This window comes from Castor canadensis, chromosome 6 (genome assembly GCF_047511655.1).
Source record: "Castor canadensis chromosome 6, mCasCan1.hap1v2, whole genome shotgun sequence".
Classification (NCBI taxonomy): domain Eukaryota; kingdom Metazoa; phylum Chordata; class Mammalia; order Rodentia; family Castoridae; genus Castor; species Castor canadensis.
Genome location: NC_133391.1, coordinates 59,235,295 through 59,258,367, shown reverse-complemented (window position 1 = coordinate 59,258,367; position 23,073 = coordinate 59,235,295).

Sequence of the window (23,073 nt, the reverse complement as noted above, 5' to 3'; positions counted from 1 at the left end):
GGGAAAATATAAACATCATACCCTAGAATATAATGAATAGATATATTATTAGATCTGTTATTACAAGGATAACATTTAGCACAGGGCTCAGTAGGAAGAAGTCTCAATAACTGTTTCCTTTCACCCTCTCTAATGCAAAAAAGTAAATAAATAGACAAAGCTCAGAGAAGAAGTGAGTATGAATTTTGAAGAGGGTTTAATAAAAATGAGAAATATGGAACATAATGAAAAGTCTTGCTAAAGTCCTGTGATTAATTGTGAAAGACAAGGGTATTTCTCATATGCTGAGGTATTTCTAAAGAAGCCACGTCTTGTCTGGTGTTTTATGTTGTGTAAGTAGGAGAAATTTACTGAGCTACATATTGCATTCATATCTAGATCTAGTTAATTCACAAATAAATTAAAGGCTTTAAGTCCAAAATATTTTGACTACAATATAATTGATATTATATGATATTACTGTAACATTTGCTCTCAGGATCTAAAATTGCCTTCGACATAAATTGTCACAGTCATGCTCTGATATACCCAGTCAGGGAAGAAATCAATGAAAGCTGGGACTAGGATGAAGGAGGGGGAGGACTGGGTCATAAGTTCAAGTTGATGATCCTCCTGAGGTGTAAGTCTTGTGCCCCGTGCATCAGTTCCACGTGAATAACTCAAAAAGTAACTAAAAGATTAAAAGTGAAACTGTCCACTTTAATTCAGTGTTTTTATATTGATATACCACCTGGAAAACACCTTCACCAGTGAAATGGTTTCTAGGTGATTATGACTTGAGATTTGGGGGCTAGATATTTTAACTTGTATGGCCTAATGACTTGGATAAGTTAGCACTAAGTGTAGCACAATTTAAGTGGAAACACAGTGTCCTAATTCCATTAAGCTAGCTATGAAGAACCATTGTCCTTACTAACCCTAACCTGGCGCACCTGAACTTGGCCCTGGACTGTGGTTTTCACTTGCTCACTTGGTTTCACCCACATGAATTTCTGTGGCTGGACCCAAATACGGAAGAAAGCTAACTTCCTAAGAACAAAGTCCAGGGCTCCAGCAGACCACAGTACTCATGGTAAATCTGTCAATATTTGCACTTTTGTACAAACTTTTGCAAAATAATTTCAGTTCTTTGGGCATCAATTACATCTGTAATTAAAGATTCAGCCAAGTAGTCTCTGAGGCTTATTTTGAATTGAAAGTTCTTTGATCTCTTGGTTCTTCCTGTTGGTCTGAGTCACGGAATGGATGCAACCACTTTCCTTGCACTCTCAGTTAGGGAATACACTGGCCTGCCCTTACCTGGCTACGACTGTGGGTAGCTGTGGAACTTGGAATCCTGTAGCTATGCTAACACCCTAGAGTATTAGTAAAATTAAAGTAATCTTTAGAAAGGCAAACCTTGGGCATTCTAGGATTTTATTCAACTGCTTTATTACCCCTTTCTCCACATGACAGAATACTAAATAAAGCGCAGTTTGCATTGATTTTTAAACCAATATATTGTCGTTTATCATTTATAGAGTTAAAATGTCCATTAATTGGAATACGCAGCAAAGATATTACTAAATTCATGAAGAAAACTGACATCTCAGAACAGTTGTTCTAAACACACAGAACTATTTTTTCAAAAGTATGCTTTAAGCACTGCTTAACCGCTGCACCTCTCCTTAAATTGAGAGGTTGTCCTGCTACAACCAAAAACCAAAAACCTCATCAGTTAACTTTCCAAGTTAGGCCAAGTCAATTTTGTGGTTGTAGCTGAGTCATTGGCCCATTAAGAAGCACTCGTGACTGTAATAAAGCAGTCGCACCTCGGGTGGAGATATCCATAAGCTTCAAAACATTCAACAATGTGCGAGACTTCTAGGGCTTCTTAAGAGTTTAAGTGAAAAGGTCTGACTGTGCCACTACAGAGCAGGGGCACTGTGGAGAAGGGTAATGTACTATATATATTTCTTAAAGGTGGAAGAAAGAATTTTGAATGTTTTTACCATAAAGAAATGGCAAATGTTTGAAGAGAGAAATAACTATCATGCAACGTACATATGTATGCATGCATATGTATGAAACACCACATGCTTCCCCATGTTATGTTTGTATGAGTCAGTTAATAAATTTAAATTTACAAGGTTTATAAGAGGGAAATCAGAAACATCATGTTTATACTAAATAATCTTGATAGATATAGACTGATAAAAGATGAGATCAGCCAGATGGGAGGTGGGAAACAGATGGGTCAAAGTTCAAAGCCAGCACAGGCAAAAAAGTTATCAAAACCCCCATCTCAACCATTGAGCCAGGCATGGTGGCATGCACCTGTGAATCCAACTACGTGGGAGTCATGGTAGGGGATCACTGTCCAGGCTGACCTTATCAGAAAAGTAACTAAAACTAAAATTAGGGCTGAAAGTGTGGCTCAAGCAGTAAAGTACCTGCCTCGCAACTACAATGCTCTGAGTTCAAACCCCAGTACTGCCAAAAAAAAAAAAAAAATCAGATATAGACACAGCAACTGTTCCATAATCATCCTCATGAAGCTTCATTTGTGTCTAGACAATGACTTTCATAGTCAGATCAATGTCATGAATCCTTTATGGCCCACTGTTATAGACAACCTAGTTCATAGTTTTCAATGAAGCACATAGAAGTTTCTAACACAAAGGTGGGAAAAGTATGGTGTGTGGGCCAAACCCAACTCACTGACTGTTTTTGCAAAAAAATAATTTTCCTGGAACACAGCATGATGTTTTCTGGCTCTTCCCCATGACTGCCTTCTTACTACATCAGCAAGGATGAGTAGTTGCAAGTGACCATATGACGTGGCCCCTTTCAGAAAGTGCCAAACCTGGTGAAATAAATTATTTCAGCCTACGTTAGCTGCACTCTATATAAATCGCAAAAGAGTTATCTGAACAGTTATAGCATCATAAAGTGTTCTTCCTGAATTAATAAGAATACTCCTTTTCTATTCTGTTTTAAAAATTATTTTGTTTTTAAAATTAGAATTCTGTGAAGTTTAACTACATATAGCATGATTATGAACTTAAAAAATAGAAGGAATGTTTAAGTAAATAGCAGACATATATTTATTTGTTGCCAGATACACAACCTAGCAAAGTGCTGTGTGTGTGTGTGTGTGTGTGTGGTGTGTGTGTACCCGTCCTTGCATTTTGCACCCAGAAGTATGTATGTCTCTCACCTTCTCAGTCCTGTTCTTCACCAGTTGACTAAAAGTTCATCAAATGGTAGATAAACTAAAAAGCCCCTTTGTAGTAGTTGAATTTCAACAGTGGAAGAATCTTCTTCAATTTTGCCAGCCAATAACATCAACAACTGACACTGGCAATGTCTATCCAAGAAGTTATTCCTCTCTTGTTTCCCTCCACTATTTGTATTTCTTTGACATTGTTTTCAATATGCAGATGTACTAAATTGGTCTCACCTCTTTTATTTAGGGATAAAGGACCTGAGACATTGGAACTATGCTACAGGCTACTCCTTCCTTAAACCCCACCCCCCAAACGGATGTATGGTCTAAGAATAGGGAAGATGAAGGGACAAGAAGAGTTTATGAAACGTTTCTCTCATTTTTTCACCTCTATTTAACCATTAGCTGAGGAATTGTGGAGTATTAATTTAAGTTTCACCACTTACTATATTGTGTATCACGTCCCAGGTTCTCTAGGACATAGTCAACCACTCTGTAGGGTGCTGCATGCCCAGCTTTACCGTGGATGAGGGAAAGAAAAAGAGGATTTGTGGCAGTGTCCTCTTTAGAGAGTGCATGTAGCAATGCCAGCCCACAGGTTGATCAAGGTAGCCTTAAGTTTCCCCTTAGCCTGATTAAATATATATGGCTTTCTTCCCAACTACAAAACCATCCTCCCTTGTTTTAAAACATTTGCTTTAGAAAATTTTCCACGGTAAATTACTTTTCTATTCCTCAGAGATGAGGAGTTTCTTTCTAGATTTACAACCCCAGAATGTTTTTCTCAAGGAACCAGGAGCCTGCCTTTGATGTGTAATCATAATATACTGTCTGCTATGGACTAAATTATGCACCCCTGAATTTATATGCTTCACCTCTTAACCCTTGTGTGACTGCACTGGAGATAAGGCCTTGAGGAGGTGATTAAAGTTAAATGAGTCATAAGATTAGAGCCCTGAACCAATAGCACTGTGTCCTTATAAAAGAGGAAGACACACCAGAGACCTGGCTCCCTTTGCCACGTGAAAATACAGGGAGAAAGCAGCCATGTGCAAGCCAGGAAGTGAGAGCTTGCTAGAAACTGATGCTGCTGGCATCTTGATCTTGGGCTCCTCAGTCTATAGAGACAGAAATAGTGCCCCCTATTTCTGTGGAGGTTGCGAGCAAAGATACCTAATCACACTGACCACCTTCCCATATAATGTCCTCCACCTTGTCCTGGGAGCTCACCCTAGCAGCTTAAGTCAGTTCAGTGAAACTTCTTCACAAGTTTCACTGCTAATTTGTTTATTCTCTGCAATCTCTTTGCTGTGGACTGTTTTAAAAGCCAAAAGCATGAGTTAAAAATTATTTATTTTTATAGTTTTTCAGAGGCAGGATTTTCCTATGTTGACCAGGTTGGTCTCAAACCCCTGGGCACAAGTGTTCTTCCGACCACAACCACCCAAGCGCTGGGGTTACAGGTGCATGCCCCCATGCCTAGTTAAACATGACTGTTTTAAATACCTATGAAATATTGCTAATAAATATTGAGATAATACAGTATTTTTGCCTGTAAACCTTTATAATATTTCTGTAAAGATTATTTACTTCTTAAGTACAACATTTTTGACACTTTTGTTGAATCCTTCTCTTTTATACATTCTTCCTTCTTTGATGTTCTGGTTGCTTTATTGTGTATGACAATTGGAGGTAACTATATCCACATAGGAATTCAGTAAGACAGGATGTTTTCTGCTCTTCAGTAAAATACCTGTTAATTAAAAGAATCATTTCTCTAAATAAATGATGTGGCCAAAAGTCTGTTTGCCCAGGATGAATTTTTCTAGACATAAAAGTTCAGAGTCCTTGGGAACTCAGACATAGGCAAATTGGTTTATTAGATCTGCCTTTTTCTTTTGGCTTTCTCTAAGACTAGCTATCCCCCAAGCTTAATGTAACTGTCTGCAGATGATCAATATACTCTCCATAGGGCTGACAAAACTGCAAAAGGTGATAGTGAAGGAATAAGAGAAAAAAATGAAAGAGATACTGGAAGAAAAAAGAATAAAGACAAGGACAGAGCACTTTCCTAAGCCTACTACCATGAGGGGAACTCTAACTATTAAGAGTTTTATTTACAATTAATAAGTACATTTATACAGCTATTGTGTTTGTTTTTATGTTTACGAATGATCACACTGAAATATATTTTCAAGTTCACTTTTTCCCCATTGAATGCAAAGATGCACTCATATTATGTGAGTGATACCAGTGTGTTTTAGAACAAAGATAAGTGCTCAGCATATTCACTCTGCACAAAAATTAAATGAAAGGCACGTTAGTAGTGGAAACAATCACTGAACAGTCCTGCAAATGTGGAAAGTATTTGAGTATGCTTCTGTGAGTAGCACTAACTTCTAAATGCATAAGGAAAAATACTATACTTAAGGAAAAACTTTAGAAAGAAGCTATTCCCCAAGCCCAGTTGTTATGCAGCTATCATACTAATAAAAATTTCATGTGACCCAAAGACACACACATGGACACCACAAAATTTGAAATTCCTCGTCAGTGTTTCTGTAAAGGTGTACTTTTGATTTGCATAAATTTATGTTCTTCTATTTATAAAAGGAAAGAAGACAATGTTAATAACATGCAGAAATATAACAAACAAACACAGAGGCTCCAGCATACCAACTAGGTTTCCAGCACAGGGATGGGCATGGAGAGTAAAAAGAGTGAGTGGAAACTGGTTCTACACAGAGCATGAAACCTGGTGAAGCCCAATGTGCAAATCTGTATTTGCTCACTAGTCATTGTATGACCAGTGAGATCATACAGTGCTTATAAATAAGCTGTTTCCATGTATGTGTGTGTGTGTGTGTGTGTGTGTGGTACTAGGGTTTGAACTCTGGGCTTCACCCTTGCTAGGTAGGCTGCATGAGCCACATCTCCAGCATTTTTTGATCTGGTTATATTAAAGGTAAGAGCTTGCTTTTTGCCCAGACTGGCCTGGACCACATTCTTCTTATACTTCCACTTTAGCTAGGGTGACAGGTGGGCTCTACCAGACCTAGCTTTTTTTCACTGAAAGAGAGGCTTGCAAACTTTTTTTGCCCAGGCTGGCAAGTAGCCTCCCAAGTAGCTAGGATTGCATATGTGAGCCACCAGCATCTGGCGACCTTTTTCCCTGTCTTTTCATATTTTTTTTCTTGGAGGGAGAGTGGGAAATTTGTATAAGACAGTGAAAATTGTTCCAGTCTAGCTGCCACCATGGGTACAGCCAGGGAAGAGGTCTTCACTGGCAAAAATTGTTGTTAACCCAGAACAATTATTGTTATTTTTAAATAACCCTTTCTCCTCTTCACTCTGGGAAATTCTTCATTTTAGTATTTAAACTACATTTGCATTTGAAAAAAGAATCTTTAAAAACCCTGAAAGTTACAGAAAGAAAAGTTGTTGAAATTCATGATACTGCTGTTTTCTGTTTTCTTCTTGCCAAAAACAGTTTAACTTTAGATTCTGTTAGACTATTTGGTTAGATTTGTAATTTTAATGGAAAATCTGTTTTTGAAAAGGAGAGTGCAGAGAAATTTTGCACTTTGCAATTGTAAAAGCTAAGAAATATACTGTTACAAAGCTGAAATAGTAAAATTAGAAAGATAAATAATGACGACAATAGACAGGACTGGTATCCCTGAACCCAGAAGGCAGTACTTAACAATATCCTGTAAGCCTCCTGTCTGTAACAAGCTTGTGAGATTTCTGTCTTGAGATTAGTTTTAAATTCTTAAATGTAAAATTATTTTATAGCCAGTCAGCATTTTTGGAATTTTAGTGAAAATTTTCTTTGGTGAGTAGAGTTAAAACGAACTGTTGGTGTTAAAAGAAAAATTGAGAAACTAGAATCCTTATTTTCATTTCTATTTTAGAACTTGAGGTGTTTTTTCTAAACTTGTACAGGGAAATGCACAATCAAGAGAACTGCAATCATGATCAAAATGAAAATGGGTAATGTATAAATTTAAGAGTTTTGATATAAAAATTTTCTAAATGTCTCGGTTCTTTTTCCAACCTGCAGAATACACTTACATGCCTTACAGAAACTTCACGAATGGGTGGGTTAATCCATGCATACTGCTAGTCTACAGATGTAAACTTTCACCATGACGGTTCATCAAATTCATTGTATTTTTTGAGTATGAAAGAGAGAAACCTCCCAAACAGGTGTCCTTACCTAGTGTCTCATAACACTGTCATAAAACAGGTAAATTTAAGAAAACTGAGTCCCTCCCTCACCACACTGGATCTTATTACGCCTGTGGAATACCTCCAATTGAAGAGACTTCATGCTCTGAATAAAATAGCCCTGAGAGTGAGGAAATCATTTTGTAAAGTATTCAGTTGGGAAATGATAAAATCCTGATAGAACAGAATTCCAAAATGTCATTAATCTCTGCTGTAATCAATTTGTGGGCTGGTCTCAGGAGAGAACAGCCATTATGGCTTCAGCAAGTACTCCCATTTCACTTAAAATTTCCTGCTAACATTCTGTAAGCTCTCTTTTACTACATTTTGGTGTGATTTTTAACAAGATAAAAAGTGGGGCAAAGGATTAATGCAGTAAATTAGTACTGAGGAAACAGGCCACTGAACTTCCCGAGTTAAGTGCTGCTTGGTTGTGCTCTGGTGTTAATGTTGATCCTGGTGGGTTCCTGGTGGGTTCCCATGGGAAACTTCTCTGACAGCTTTCCAGCCTTCTATAGAACATCCACTCCAGCTTTCCCATTTCTCTGAACCTTTTACTTGTTTTCTCTTTCCAATAGCCCCTTTCATTCTGCCATTTCTATACCACTTAGCATGATTTACCAGTTTTCCATACTCCTAGGAGCCATTGTAGAAGCAAGGTCCCAACATCTTCTCGGGGCTTTGTCAAAGTATTTATTATTCATCTACCCCAGGAAAGTGCTTGAAAATAAATGAACCCAGAGTACAATCGACTCATCCTGTACCTTCATTTTTTTCCCCAAAGCATCAGGTGGATGTGGGTATCCTCCATAAGAGGGTTTTCCTACTCTAGAAAGTTTATTTGTGTTAAATAACTCCTCTCTGGACAGTTGCATTTGGATTCTACCTTTTTCTCCATCAGGGCCCCAACTTTAGTACAGAAGGCATTCGGAGCTATCAATTCCTTCTACAATATTGTTTACTTCCCATGTAATCAAACTCTGGACATGGTTTTAGCATAGTCTTCTGTCCTGCTGATAAGAATTCTGATAAGAATGTCTTTAAATATTACCACAAATGTCTTCTGGTTTTCACAGTATGCTCTGAGGCTATTTTTATCTTTCTTTGAAATCTTGAGATTAGTTGAAAGAAGCAATCTGAGTGCATATTCTTTATAATCACTATTATTAATGCATTTTTCAATTGCTAGAGATACTGTAAAATGCTGTGGTCTGAATTTTTGTATCTTCTCCAATCTCGTATGTTGAAATCCTAACCCACAAGGTGATTGCACTAGGCAGTGAGACCTCTGGGATGTGATTGCATCATGAAGACAGAGTTTGTTCCAAATGCCCTCTAAAGCTGCTTTGCAGTCTCCCATGTGACCTATCTTAATGCAGTTTTTAGAAGTACTTTATTCTAACATGAGTTTTGGAAGAAAAATCCTTTTCATTAAAATCCAATTTACATATTTCAAAACATAGTATCAAAGATAATATGCAATGAGTAACAAACTGATTGATTTTTGACAATTCTAATGGAAGTTTCATAGAATTGAATAAAGAATAAAATCTAAATGATAGTGTATCAGGGAGAGATAATGAGTCTATGTGGGGAGTTGGGGAAGGGAAACATTAACTGGTATCACTATTTTCCAGTGTTAAGCTACAAGACATTCTTTTTCCTGAAACTTCAGTTGCTTTTCAAAATTAAAGGAAAAGTGAATGAAAGGATTCCAAGATTAGTGAGTAAGCAAACATTAGGAAAAGATTAGTCCTATCAGTGAAATATAAATACCTTCTTTTTATAAGAATATAATATTAAATTTATCTTTAAATCATAATGATAATTTTTCTTTATAATAATTTGATCAGGAAAATGCATTTTAAAGAATGAATCAATATTACAATCAAATGACATTTTGAGTAAGTGTGGACTAGGGAACCAATGCACTTTACTATTACCCTCTTTTCAGCATGTTCTTTCCTTTTTGATGAAAAAAGTATGATTACCTCTACCAAATGAGTTTACTTAAAAGGAAGTCCTTCATTATAAATAATAAAAGTGGCCTGCTTATATAGCCTGGATCTTTATAAAACAAGCTGGAAACATTCAGAATTAAGAACTTATCTGCCATCTTATTTCATAAACAGCTTAAGAATGCAAATGAAATGGAGTAATACATAGTTAAAAATTTAGACACAGGGAAATTCATAAGAGCTTAATAAAAATAAAAATTCTTCTTTCTAGAAATATGACTTTCTGTGACATAATCTCCACACATTTATTCCATCACTTTCTGCTGTTTCTTTGTTTTTATTTATTTCTACAGAAGCAGTACGAGTATCTCAACTAAGTTCCGTGCTTCACGTTTGCTCTTGCTCTGCTCACTTGTCCATCTGGATAAAATGGTGTTTTCCTAAAACTTTAGTGAAAAGCTAAATGGACACTTTAAAAATTTTCATCTTATTTTTAATCAACAAATAACAATTGTATACATTTATGGGATACAAGGTGAGGTTTCAGTGTGTGTATACATTGTGGAATAATCTGATCAGGATAATTATCATACACATGACGTCCAATATATACCACTTCTTTGTTGTAGGAACACTTAACATTCTCTCTTAGAGTTGTTTTGAAATCTACAGTCCATTATAATTAAATACTGTCATCTCACTGTGCAGCAGAACATCAGAATTTCTTCTAACTACAGCTATGGGGAATGATTTTGATCGACAACTCCCCTGTCCTTGTTCCCATTTGCTTTTTTAAACTTCTCCAGATACCCCACATTTCCCGTGACTTAGTGAGTCTCCACTCAAAGGAAAAACTTTTCTGCTCAAAGGAAAAGAAACAATGAATCGTAGTTGACTCACGCTATCTATAAAAATTCCTACATTTAATGACAATTTATGAGGGGTTGTGAAATATCTAGAAATGTAAACCTCCCTTCTCACTAAGCGAAGATGGTATCAGAAGACTGCTTGTGTAGGTGCTTACTGTATGGAAATGTAATTAGCAGAGATAAGAACAACTGTGACTGGAATTTTACATGGTCTGAATGATGCTCAGTTCTGTTCTTGGTATGAAGACCTGAAGCTGTGTTCTCATGACAAATTATGACTGTTGATGTTGAAGAATGTGAAGGGCACTGTTTTACAATGTTTTTAAAAAAGGTTTCAGGTTACATTTGCTTTTTATAACTGATTTACTTTTTTAATAACTGATTTCATTCCTTAAAATGTGTGTTATTTAAGCAGCAGGCACAGTGACTCACTCCTATAATACCAGCTACTTGGGAGACAGAGATCAGAAGGATGATGGCTGGAGGCCAGCCACTATGTATATAGAATTATCGGAAGACTTTTCATGCCTTTGAATCTCAAAAGCCTCTATTATGTTGAGCACAATTAATTCATTTCTCTCAAAAAGTTAAGAATCTATGAGACATGTTTTAAAAGGGAATTCTGCCAGATAACATGGAAATGCCTAAAATGACGTGATGGCCTCTGTCTAACCCTTAACACCACAAGTGGAAGGAGAACAGGCAAATTTCTGCCAAGAAACAATCTTGGCTACTTAACATTTGTGAGCACTTCTCTGCTCTTCTTGGCACAACTCACTTCCATAAATAAATGAGAAAACTGGGATTGCCAAAATAATCAGAACATTTTAAGATTGTGACAGTATAACCTTATTTTATCATCAACCATGTAACTGGCTCTCAAATATCAATATCATAGTTATTTAATATCAGTTTATCTCCTTAGTTATTTAATTTAATTTTAAGAAATTCAGGTAAAAAAGTAACTATGGAAGATACTAAAGAAATTTTAGTAAGCACTTTTGTAAATGTCACAATGTACCCCAGTACAACAATATGATAATAAAATAAAATAAAGTTTTAAAACTTAAAATACAAAAGACTTTTAAAAATAAATTTTAAATATGCTATTTTAAATAGTTAACTGGCCCCCTCAAACACCTCAATTTATTTGAATGGAGTAAAATAATATAATATTTTGTAATTAATAGACACCCTCAAAGAGAAATACAGCTTTAATTAGAGTATTGTGTGCTTTTATTAGTGATTTTGAGGTTTACTTTGGCTATGATGTTGGAGGTAATATGTGCTTGTTTATATACATTTGTTTTTTATATAAAATGTAGATCTTACAGAGGAATAATTGTATTCATAAATTGCTAAAAGATGACTTTATGAGTAGCTATGTAAAATTTCTAAAACAGTGTGACAAACCCTGGAGTGTATGCCAACGTATGTAAATAAGCCACTGCAAGACAGCATACATTAAATTGGACCACTGGAGTTATTCAAAGATTTACAGAAGAAAAGTTAGTTAGTGCTTTTCATAAAAAGTTCTCTGTCGTAGGTTTTGAAGTAAATAGAAATCTGTCACTTTTTAGAGAAGAATGCAAAAACCGGTATGATTTTTAAGTGTAAATGCAAAAGTTCAAAGAACTTTTACTTTTGATATAGATCACTTCCGACCCAGAGCAAACCCTGTGGCTTTTACCTTGGTTCTGTTCTGAAGGTGCTTAGGGAAGCTTAGCTCTAAGCTAAATGGACAGTGCTGTGCTAGAGTGGTATAATTAATGTTGCCATAATTCCTGTTCCCTCTCCTCTCCCTTCCCCTCCTCTTCTCTCCTCTCTTCTCCTCTCCTCTCTTCCTCTCTTTTCCCTTCCCCTCCCCCTCTCCTTTTCTCTCTCTCTCTCTCTCTCTCTTTCTCTCTCTCTCTCTCTCACACACACACACACACACACACACACACACTCACACACAGAAAAACAAAAAACAAAAAGGCCTAAGAAATAGGAGAGACCACAAAAAGGAAGATGAAATTGAATTCACTCATTTATTCATTCTCCAAGTGCATAGGTATTGAAAGTTTCCATGTGTTCTGGGATCTGCCAATTAACAAAACAATTGCAGCCTAATTTCATGGAGTTTACACTTATACTGTGGCATAAATATACCAGAAGACAAAGGCAGTGAGATACAACTTCAGAACAAAACTGTATAACCTGGCAAGAACAATGAGCATGGCCGTCACCGCGAGGACTCTCTTAAGTCATTGCTATCAGAATTTGGTTTCAAGACTCCCCTTTGCTTGGATGTGTGCAAACACAGACTCAGCTACAGCTAGCACCTGAGCATTTCTGAGGAAAGCACCCAGTAGACTGTAAATCAAACCCACAGGCTATAAGCAATGATGTCCTAGGAAGTGGTTCACAATCAGATTTCTGCAGGTGTAAATCTACAGATATGGGAACACACATAAATACATTGTAACTTTACTAATACATGAAAGGTGTGTGCCACGTAATTTACAAATCAAAGTAAGATATACAATGCTCATGCTCACCAATCCCGTAGACCAGCTGATGCTCCTAGAAATGCTTTAGCTGATTTTTGCCAACCTCTTAGAATGTTGCCAACTTACAGTTGCCATTTGTAAAAAAGTACAATGTGAAAGTCTCTTGATGGTTTTGCTTACTTAATGAGGAAGTGAAGTACAACAATGAAACCATGTTTGGTGTGTCACTCATTTCTCAGTGACGGGTAATAATCACTTTAGATACTGAAGAATATTTCCACATTTTTGTTCTGTTCACAATGTAATAGATGTAAACACCAAACATTTGGAATCTCATCTGCATTAACATTTCCTCCCAGCGTTTTCTAGACAAACAAGAAGATGCTTCTTATTCCAAACTAAAAGCTAATCTCACTGCGTGCAGAGCTGGGAAGACATGGGCACCAGCACACCATTGTACAGTGTTTCTACCACACAGCTCGACACAATATACCTAAGAACTCCAAAAGCAGGGATCAGCGAAGGTAGCCTAAAGCAAAAAGTAGTAAGTTTAGAATATTCATTAATATTTTGAAGGAATTTACTTATCATAACTAAGTAACAGTTGTTTATCAAAGGTCTGGCAAAATTCCTGGAAAAGTGACACTCAGTTCTCTTGGGCAGATTTGAACGAGCTTCAGCACAGCACAGTTTATGAACTTCTAGTAAACTCAAGAACCTATGTACCCATTACTCCCCTCCTCATTTGCTGGAAACTATGCAGTTTTGGGTACTGAATATCCCACGTTCCAGGAAACTATTCATTTATAGGAAAACTGCGAAATTTCGTTATCCTAGATTATGGATTATCCAGAAGAGTTACATAATTGCCTAGTACTGATGGTTCTTCCACTGACCCTGAAGCATATGCCAACTCCCTTTCCCCACAGGATGTTTGCCCCTCTTCCAGATGGCAAGGATGCCAACTCTTGTAAGACAGACTGTTGTCATGGCTCCCATCACTGCTAGACTGTGCAGAGCCTCCATGTACTATGGTCTGAAGTTACAGGTTCAGTCTAAATTCATCATCCTATTTTTGCTTATTAGGCCTAAGTGTCTGGCTTCATTATGCTCTCCATTTTCCTTCCTTTAATGGGGACTCCCCACAATTACTTCAGAGTCACTCTGAAAATTAAATGGGATCACGTTCATGCAATACTGGTACAGATGTTCAATAACTATTACCAGAGTACTTTTGCGGTCGGTGATAAGGACTTGGATTAGATTTTCCAACAGCAACCATTTCCTTTCCTCTGCTTGCTACTGAGAGGTGGTCATCCTTCCTGCTAATTATACCCAAGTTATTACACAGCTCGTCTCCATTACACATTTCTGCAAAAACGAATTGGATGATAGGCCCGTCACTGTGGTAATGGTCTTGTACCAGGCATTCATCTGGCACTGCATCTATTTTCCAGCCAACCCCAAACATAGCTGATTTTGTCAATTTCTTTGAGCCACATTTGACTTCAAGTTCTTCATCTTTGAGCTGTTGTTCGATTCATCCAGAAAAAACAAGTAGCTGCTTGATTTTTCCTTGCTTCAGTGACAAATACTTCTCACAGTTGTATTATCATGTTAGCTGGAAACAACATCTAAGAAAAGGAGCACAAAATGTGAGTATTGGGCAATTCTTCAGTTTTAAGAAATGATATATCAAACTAAGTTGAAAGACAATCTGAAAGAGAAGTTATGTTCTAGGAGAAAGGTCAGCAACCTTGGCTCCCGGCATCTTCTTTTGTAAATAAACTCTCACTGGAATCCAGCCATGTGTGCAGTAGACCTTTCATATCCATAGGTCTGTGGCTCCGAGGAGACCACCGAGGAGGAAAAACTGCCCGTGCTCGGGGTGCTCCCAGTTCAGTGCTGTGCTGATGCTTGATTCATTTTCCCCACGACACTGCTCAACTTCCACTAAGGACTTTTCAACAAATAAAAAATTTTTACTTCAGTCAATCAAGCACATTGATTTCATCCTGACTTTTTGAGCACCATTTGCTTTTTGTTTGCTGTGGTGCTGGGGATCAAACCCAGGGCCTTATCCATGTCTGTAGGGCACTCTACCACTGAGCTCCATCCCCATTTAATGTTTTCTGTTGTTATTGTTTCAGTACTGGGAGGAACTCAGGGTCTTATGCTTGCTAGTCGGGCACTTGAGCCATTCTACCGGCCCCCATTTTCTTTTTTAGAGAAAGATTTTCACAAAATTACTCAGCAGATCACACCGTGATTCAAACACGATTGAGGATACCGTTGACTGCCTGAAACTTCTCTGCATCAACTGAGCTGCAGAATGTGTGCACAGGAATTTAAAATTTTTACTTTGAAATTTCTTTTGATTTTTTATTGTTATTTTTTGACTTGCTTAGCTAAAACCTTATGTAATAAATCTTCCAATAAGCCAGATTCACTATACTGATTTGCATAGGTCAATAGCTGCTGTTGCATTACAAGGTCAGAATTGCGTAGTTGTGACAGAGAACAAGTAGCCTACAAAGCCTAAAATGCTTACTACCTGGTTTTTAGAGAAAAACATGGCAATGTCTGCTGTAGTGTCTGAATAAAGAAATGCTGTTGTATTTTGCCCTAGTCAGGAGCAGATAGCTTGGGAAGAAGGGAAAGCTGAACTGAGCTACTCCTACATTTTCAAATAAGGAAGACATGATCTTGGTCTTGTGTTCTGGGGAGAGCCACACAGGCTGTGACTGACAATATGCCTACCTACTGTGGCTGAAGACCAGGAGTGTACCCACTGTTTGCTTTGACAGAATTTCCTAAAACAGACACTAGAGTAACAAGAGCCTGAATTATCAGATACTGATGTTTACTCTGAATGGGCAGGGATTATTTCTGTTTGCCACGCAGTTTTCAGAACATCATCATTTTCTGAAATTATATCTAAATTCTCTGACAGTGAAGGATTAGTAAATTCAATTGCCCTGGGCCCAAATTAAATTTGCTCTTTCATCCAAAAAATTTTCATCTGTGAGTCAAAGAGAAATCATGCAACATAATAAATTATAATAATTTGTCAGACAAAAAAAAATTGTTAATGACATTGGTATTTTCTTAGGTATTTCACTGAAGAGTCATTTAAAGTCAATTTCCTTTTCAATTCTTACATTGTTTACTCTATAGGTTTTCATAAAATAAAACCAAATCACCATGAATATTAAGCTTTGTGACACATGCTACAATTGATGTCATAAAAAATTAGGTTAGATTGTCTTGATCCTTATTCTTTATTGTCTTTTTAGTTTCCTTAAAAGAGAGATCACATTTTTTCCTGAAACACTAGCAATGAAAGCTGTTAAGTAGAAGTGGGAAATTCTTCCAATATTAGCAAAGTATAACTAATTCTTTAAAAAGAATGTCATATGTATTCCTAGTTTAGTGGCTTCTTTAAGGCATCCCCAGTAGAAATGATGGAGTTATTGCCAACCCTAAGAACATGGCACATTTCTACTTATCATAGAGATAGAAGAGGCAAAAGAAAGTCTAAGAAAGAACAATTTATCTTTTCAGCAGACCTCTTTCTCTGCTGCATAGACAAGTGTGGGGCTGAGGTAAGGACAAGTCAATTGGGGTACAGGGCCAGCTCTAAGAACTTCCACCAAGTAGTCATCTGCACTGACCCACTTCCCAAGGCTCTGCTATTCATGGCTATGCCTACTAAACACACACACATACACACACACAAAGAAATGCATACACACAAACACATAAGGAGTCACTCATGGCTTCAGGAAGATGAAGTCAGACAGAGGTAGCATCCCATCAGCCTATTTGAGCTCAGTGGAGAAAGGATGGACCAATTTCATTACATAGATTAAACACCCCACACCCAGCTAGAGTGTAGCAGACACCACTTCCATATTGACACTTTTTTTCCTCTTTTTAAAATTATTATGCCGGGTGGGAGTACATTGTGGCATTTATAAAAGTTCTTATACTATATCAAATATATCATACTTGAATTCATCCCCTCCATCATTCTCCTTTATCCCCCCTCTGCATTCCTGGAGTAGTTTCAACAGGTCTTATTTTTCCATTTATATACATGTGTGCAAAGCGTTTGCACCATATTCACCCTCCTACACCCTTTCCCTAGTGCCTCCCTCCTGCCACAGTACCAACCCCCCCAGGCAGGACCTGTTCAGCCCTCCTGTTCTCCAATTTTGTAAAAGAAAAAAAATGACACTTTTGTTTGTTTAAGATAGCTACACAGAGATTATCCTTGTGAAATTTCCATGTATGTATGCATTATATATAATCCAAATTTTGGTTCATCTCCTCTATTTTTCTTCTTCCTTAGTCTCTTAAGGCAGTTTCAACAGGTTTTGTATAGAAAGTACATCAACCTTATTTACCTTCTTAACTTCCTTCTTTCACTCTCCCCCTCTCATATGTGACCTCCCTCTAGTGTGACCTGTTTTTCATAATATTGCTTGTATTTGTATTATGTTTATATTCCACATATGAGAGAAAACATGGCTTTTGGCTTTCTGAACCTGGATAACTTCACTTAAAATTGTGTTCTCCAGTTCCATTTATTAACCTGCAAATGACAAAATTTCATTCTTCTTTGTAGCTGAATAAAATGCCCATTGTGTATAAATACCACATTTTCTTAATCCATTTGTCAGTAGCGGGGCATCTTAGCTGTTTCCATAACTCGGCTATTGTGAATAGTGCTGCAATAAACATGGGTGTGCAGGTGCCTCTGGAGAACCTGTGTCGAATTCCTTTGGAAAAGCTCTGTTCAATTCATTTGCCCATTTCTTCATAGGGTCAATGATTTTTTTGGAAGTTTAGGTTTTTGAGCTGCCTGTATATTCTGGTTATTAATCCCTTGTCAGATGCATAACTGGGAAAGATTTTCTTCCATTCTGTGGGATGCCTTTTCAATCTGGTGACCATTTCTTTGGTTGTGCAGAAGCTTTTTAATTTCATGTAGTTCCATTTGTCAATCTTTTTTCTTAGTTTTTGAGCCATTTGAGTCCTATTTAGGATGTCCTTGCCTATACCTATTAATTCTAGTGTATTCTCTGTTCTTTCCTGCACTAGCTTCAAAGTTTCAGGTCTCATATTAAGTTCCTTAGTCTACTTTGAGATGATACTAGTACAGAGTGACAAGCATGGATCTAGTTTCAGTTTTCTGTACACAGATAGCCTCTTTTCCCAGCAACATTTATTGAAGAGGCTGTCTTTTCTCTATGGTATGTTTTTGGCAACTTTGTCAAAAATAAGGTGGGCATAGCTGTGTGGATTCATATCCAGGTCCTTTAATCTGCTCCACTAGTCTTCATGTCTGTTTTTGTGCCACTGTCATGCTGTTTTTATTGCTATGGCTCTGTAGTATAGTTTGAAGTCGGATATTGTGATACCCCCAGCGTTGCTCTTATTGACACTTTTGACTGTGCTTCAGTAAAACAGGATTTAACTTATTGCAGTTATTGAACATGGGAAGGAAGAATGGGGTCTGATGTGCCACCCACACTGTTGTAGAACTCATTCTCACAATGTTCTAATTTTCTTCTTCAAGGCAATGTTTTCCCTGTGTTAAAAATATACATTCTTCTTTTTTTTTTTCTCTTGCATTTGCTAGGCAAGTGCTCCACCATTTATCCATACCTCAGCCCTTTTTGGCTTTATCTACTTTCCAGATAAGATCTTGCATTTCTGCTCAGCCAGCCATGGACCATGAGCCAGCCATGGACCATGACCCTCCCATCTTTGTCTCCTGAGTGACTCAGATAACGGATGTATGCCATCGTGCTTGGCTCATACCAGATCCATTCTTTAGGCAAAGTTATCCTATTTGAAAGCACTTCTTTATCTGTAGGAGAAAAAGTAATGAAACTCTCTTTATTGAATAGTCTGTGTTAGGAAAAACGCTGCTTACAAAGAAAGCTCATGAGAAAAGTTTCACATCCATACAGCAAAGTTTAATGGCAGGCCCAAACTGCCAGGCTGGCTGGGGAAAAGATGGCACAGCAGCGAACCTGGGCAAGGCATGGCTTTTATAGAAGGGGGAGATTAAGGAAGTTAGCGCATGCATGGTAGTCTCTGGTAGGGGTGGGGCTGTCTTAGAGCATGGGAATTTGTTTAAGGGTGGGGCTGTCCCTGGAAGTTTCTCAGGTGAGGTCTGAGGATAAAATGGCCACCGAATTACAAATGGTGACATTATTGTTCTATCATTCCCCCATTTTTTTCTTTAATAATGATGAGGATAGGGGCTGAGGATCAGGAATTGGGGCAAAGCATTGGTCTCTTTAGCTGCTTCCTGCTGGCAGGGGGCATTGTATGGGGCAGGATCCTCAGGCTCCTGTGTCCTGGTAGAGGCCCTCATAGCAGTCCTCTGGACAGTAGAGGTTGGTATCCCTGGAGGCACAACTGGTTAAACTTTTGATTAGCAATAGTAGACATGTAGTATGACACAAGGGAGGAAGCTTAAGAATAGGGGAGCAAGAACATAGGCATCAGGACGGACATTGGCCAGGAGAACCACTGTGAAATGTTGTCCCCTAGACAATTTCAAGAGTCCTCCAATTTCCTTCTCCATTTTTCTAATTGTTCCTTGAGAGGTGACACCACTGGGGGATCTCATTGAGCTTGACAGCAGTGGGTGTCATGAGAATGACCAGATGAGGGCTGGTCCACCGAAGTCCCAATGGAGAGGGTAGAAGATCCTTTTAGGAGAACAAGATGCCTTGGTTTAAAAGAAATTGTTACAGGGTGGGGCAGAATCTGGTCTGCATGCTTTCTGAGAAGTTCCCTGAGAAGGCAGATAGTCAGCCAGAGGAGCAGAGTCTGTTGGAGGCAAGTTTTCTAAGAGAAATGGGTGGCCATACATTATTTAAGACCCAAATAGGAATATTAGGAAGAGCAGAAAAAGGTGTCTGCTAAGGAACTGCATACCTAGGGATCTAAATTCTGTTAAATCCTGTAACTCCCAAGAAAGCTTTAAGCTGCCTGTTGGTATTGGGGGAGGGAAACAGAAGATTGGGTTGATGTACTCATGACTCAGGAAGTGAGTCTGTCCCTTTAAGGCCACACCTAGGTAGGTGACCTGTGGGAGGCAGGGGCTGTCAGGATTTAAATGTAACATTCTTAGATAAAAGAGAGCTTTAGCTCATTATTTTATATAAATTGACACTTTTAACTTTGTGAATGTTTGTGCCATATTTAGATAAAGTATAACATAACACTGTTACAAGGTAATTGTTTAAGACACATAAGCAAATATATAAATAAACTCTGATTTAGTAGTACTTAGATCAGCAGAAAACACAAATAATTTCTTTGATAAAATCTTTCTCTGTAATGGTTTTTTGTAGATGTTACTCAGAGCAGAACAATATTAAGATAACCTTGTTATTTTATAGACATAGGGAATTTGATTTTAGTCTGACATGACTCTAAAAATCTTTTAGGCAACTCTTAGATTATACTCAACTTTAACTTTATTACACATCAAAGTTTTTTATTATACACTTTTAAAACTTACTCAGACCTTTATATAACATACTAAACCCTTTGATGGCTTGTCTTTATTCCTCCTATTTGAAACAATCTTTAGGATAAACCCTGCTTTACAAAATCCTTTCTCATCCAAAAACATTTCTTTTTCCTTTAATGTCTCAAAAATACATTTATTACTTATCTATATCCTTTCCAGTTGTTTACTTTGTAACTTGTATTTTAAAATCAACTTTTATAAGAATTTTAAATTTATTATAGAGGCTGGGACAACCAATTAGTAGCCCTTGCTTTTTAAGGAATTTATGATAGGCATAAGGCTTCACCATCCTACAGGCTTGAGGGGATATTGTTTTGGTTGTGGAAATTTTGGGGGATTTTTGAGTTTTACTTGAATAGGGAGGGCTGTCCTGGCTCACCCTACACTCATCTCATCAGTCCACATTGTAGGATCTATTTGTTCCTGAAGGAGTGGGCAGCAGAAATAGCTGCCTGGGGGGAGGAGAAGTTGAGTTTTTAGTTGAGATAGTAAATCCTGTTTCAGCAGGGACATTGGAGTTTCAGGTACTATGAGGAAAAAGTGACAGAAGAAGAGGTCTCCCCAAGAGCAGATGCCAGGTAAACTAGCGCTCTAGGGGCTTGACAGATATGCCCCAAATGATAACTTTTGTCATTGGACTGGGGACTCAGAGAGAAAGGTAAAACAGAGAAATGAGCTCCACTGTTTAGCCAGAAAATGATTTTTTTTTTTTTGTCATAATTGCTACCATGAGGCTCCTCAACATCGATGTCAAGAAGTGGAGCATGGATAGGAGGCCAGGACCCATCAATCCATAGGAGGTGGCATCTTGCCTTCCATCTGGAGGTGGGGGCACTTAGACCTCCAGTGGTTACCTTTTCAGAGAGGGCAAGGTCCTGGTTGGGGGCGGGGCTGTCTCCTGGGATGTTCCCCCTTTTAGAGCATCCTCTGCAGATGTGCCCCTCCTGTCCACCATGGTAACAAACTCGAGATGTAGGCCCTAGTCGGGAGGAGGCAGCATGAGGTCATGTCTCTTATCTTTCTCTCTGTTAGTAATGTCCCAGTTATAATATATACACATGGCTAGTTGTATTAGTTGATCCAATGACTTTTCTCCTTTAGTCATAGATTGAGTTTTCTATAAATATCAGGGGGCTGACTGTTAGAAATTTATCTTTGAGGAGAACCTCTCTCATCTGTGACTCTGGGTCCATTGTGGTATGCTTTCTGATAGTGTCCTTAAGATGCTGCAGAAAGGTAAGGGGATTTTCTTCAGGGCATTATTGTAAAGTAAAATTGTTATTTTACATTGATACCTGACACTCTGGAGAGCAGGGCTCTGAACTGTTCTGGGCCTCAGTTTCCTCAGTTGAAAAATGAGGGATCTTGTCTAGGTTAAACTACTTTCTTCCACTATGAGATGGCTGAAGTAACATTAATGCCAGTTATCTTTCTTACTGTTTTTTTTTTGACTTAGCAATGTTGAAATTGAACCCAGGGCTTTGCACATGTTGGGCAGACATTTTTTCACTGAGCTACTTTCTCAGCCCCAAATATTTTTTTTTTTGTCTTTCGCTGTACTGGATTTGAACTCAGGGCTTTATGTCTGTAAAGTGGCACTCTACTGCTTGAGCCATATCACCAGCCCCTTTTAGTGTGGATCTGTCAAGGGGACTGCCTGTGCCCCTGTAGGTATAGGCACATTTATTCCCTCATTTCCAGGTGCCACTAGTATTGGAGTCCATTGTAAATGGTAATCATTTCCAACCTGAGTGGTGTGGGCCAGAACCCATTGCTTTTCTAATGAAGAAAGAGTCTGGTCTAGTAGAAGCATAACATCCTTTCATGTCAATTGAAAGGTTTGGATCACAGAGATAAAGGCTTGAATGTATTTGTCTGGGCATCAGTACAGTTGTTTAGATGTTTTTAAATTTCCCTTAGATCTGATAACTGGAAGGGGACATAAGATACCTTGAGCTAATCAGCTTACAAGGGCTGGATCTGGTGCCCCGAGGTGTGAGGTGGGGCTAGAAGCAGGGTGTATGAAGGCACCAATGCCCTCCACACACACCTGGGACAAGCGAGCCTGTCTGCCTAGGCCTGATCTTGCGTCCTGTTGCCCCTCGTCCCTTCCTGTGTACTCTGCACATGTTTATTCTAGGGGAACTGGCAGCAGGCCACAGCCATTGTCACGTGTGGCTGGCACCCCAGGATGTACTGGGTCCTCTCTATGTATTTTCTTAGCTATAGCAGGTGTTTTTGCTGTGTCCAGGAGCTGGTATCCTATGCACGAGTGCACCTGTTTGCTTTCCCTCCTCCCCTTGTGGGGGCAGAGTTAGGGTGTGAGCATGGCAGCCGCAGTATTTTGTAAGCACTTTTTGCAAAGCAGCTGATTTAAAGTTACTCTAGGTTGAGAAGCTTGGCAAACTAGTTGAAATAACTTAAGTCATAAGGTACCATGTTACAAGTTTTTCATGGGATGCAGGGTTCCAGTAAGCCCAGGGAGGGGAAGGCAGACAGAGACAAAGGACATGTGGTAAGACCATGGAGGAAGCAGAAAAGGCATCCTGACATCTTAGGTAAGGGAGGGGAAGGCAGAGCCTGGAGGCATGACACACGCCTGAGGGATTAGCCATCACCTGTGTCTCTAGGTTGCTCCCATTGACTGGTACTGGAACACTTTCAGCAACACGAAACCTCCACTCTCTGGTCACTGTCTCAGGAAAAAGGGACATTAGACAGGAGGGGGGGAAAGAGAAGCATTCGTCAGATGCCA